Source organism: Octopus bimaculoides, chromosome 23 (genome assembly GCF_046866305.1).
Source record: "Octopus bimaculoides isolate indiv1 chromosome 23, ASM4686630v1, whole genome shotgun sequence".
In the NCBI taxonomy this organism is placed as follows: domain Eukaryota; kingdom Metazoa; phylum Mollusca; class Cephalopoda; order Octopoda; family Octopodidae; genus Octopus; species Octopus bimaculoides.
This window is the reverse complement of record NC_142950.1, coordinates 24,667,886-24,670,385: the sequence shown is the minus strand read 5'-3', so window position 1 is coordinate 24,670,385 and position 2,500 is coordinate 24,667,886.

The window sequence follows — 2,500 nt, the reverse complement described above, 5'->3', positions numbered from 1 at the left end:
ACATATATACACATATGTGCACACTAGAACACATGAAACATACACTTATACGTACACACAAGTACGTACATATATATAAAGCATATGTCGCAGACGTGGCTGTGTGGTAAGAAGCTATATCTACCTTTATGTGTGTGTCTGAATTTGTCCCACCCCATCACTACTTGATAACCGGTGTTGGTGTGTTTATGCCCCTGTAAACTAGTCGTTAGGGAAAAGTGATCGATAGAATAAGTACTAGGCTTAAAAAATAAGTCCTATGGTCGATTTGTTCGACCAAAACCCTTCAAAGTGGTGCTCCAGTTTGGCAGCAGATAAATGGCTGAAACAAATAAAAGAACATAAGAATGTGTGTGTGTGTATATATATATATATACACACACACACAGCTGTGTATGATTGTGTGTAGAAGAATATATTACTCAAAGAAATTCCAACCTTGTCTGATTGTCAAGTTTTATTTACAGTCTTAGAATAATATAATATAATATAATATAATATAATATAATATAATATAATATAATGAAATGATAGAATATTAAATGGCTATTCCGATCGAACAGTACTTTCATGCATTAAACAAGGCAATCTTCAGGTTCGTGTAGTAGTGGTAACAGTTATGTTTTACAATTTACAACTGAGTTGTAAATTGTAAAACATAACTGTCACCACTACTACATGAACCTGAAGATTGCATAGTTTAATGCATGGAAGTACTAGTGCAATCAGAATGGACATTTAATATTCTATCATTTCATGATATTATATTATATTATTATAAGATTGTAAATAAAACATGAAAATCAGACTATGTTGGAATTTCTTTGAGTAATATATATATATATATATATATATATATATATATATATACATATACATACAAACACGTTAATATCTAACATTGAGAATGAGAGGTCAATGGCGCATTGGTGGATAAGTATTTGTATTTGTGTGTTAACCAGGATACCATTGGTTTCATGCCAAGAGCAGTATATCTCTTAACAATTTTCAAGCCTATAACATGGCACGCTCGTGTACGTCTCCATCTTGGACGAAAACACCCCCCACACACACTCATTTACATACACACACACTCATTCACATTAATACATACATTCATACATGCATGGCTGAAATGAGTAATGAGTAAAACAGTATACATTCATATATATATGAATGTATGGGTGGGGGTCCAGCTTCTTAGGGCTAAATAGCAGCAGTATGATTCCCTTATTGGGACTGTCACATTAAGTTGACAGTATACAACTGCTTTATCGTAACACTGCCGCTTAATTCTCTCTGTGAGATTTATAATTAGATCATTTCTAATTTATACATATATATATATTTAAGAATGAGAGAGACGAAATGATATCCCCAATCTTATAAAAAACCCCATCTTGACGTGACCATCGATATATGTTATAGACTGTGTAATATTTGAAATGAGGCGGCAGCTGTATGTTTAATATAAAAGATGTGTAAAAAATATTTACAAGGCGAGAAAATTGCTATACGATAATTATTTAATGAATCTTCAGTTCTGACATTAGTTTCCCAAGATGTGCATTAAAATTACTGCGTTCATAATAGCCACACACACACACACGCACACCCCCACACACATATACACACACACACTCGCACACTCACACACACACACACTCACATACACATACACACACACACACACACACACGCAAACCCAAGCCCCTCCATACATCTCCAAGTTGTCCAAGTAGTGGAGATATTTACAATCTGAAAAGTTCCCTTAGCAGGGAGTATTTTATGTGAGTATCTGGTCAAAGTAGCATTCTAATGGAATAACAACAATGCTCCCTATCCATTACCAATTAATAAAAGAATTAACACAATATTAGTTAATTCATGATATTAAGCTCTCTGTAAAGTCAATGTGTTTAGAAACAAAATACTGCACATTTGTCGCAGAGTAGAGTATAACAATGAATGAATATGAAAGAAGACTAATTATGTTACGTAAGTTTCCATAGAATGTTTATTTATTTGCTTATTAAAACATTACATAATAACACAAGATAACCTAACCATTTTGTCAGACATCATTGCATTATCAAAATACAAGGATCGATCTGCAAACATGCGTACATACCTACAAGCAATTACATACAAGCGAGCATACATACATATGCATACATGCATACATACATACATACATACATACATACATACATATATACATACACATACATAACTTTTATCTTTTATTTGTTTCAGTCATTAGACTGCGGCCATGCTGGGGCAGCACCTTGTGCAATTTTTAGTCGAATGAATCGACCCTAGGACTTATCTTTTTTTTAAACCCTGGTACTTACTCTATCAGTCCCTTTTGTTGTACCTCTGATGTACGGGGATGTAAACATACCAACACTGGTTGTCAAGAGGCGATGGTCACACACTCACTCACACACGCAACGGGCTTCTTTTTGCTTAAGGTGCCACAAAGTGGGATTGATCTTGG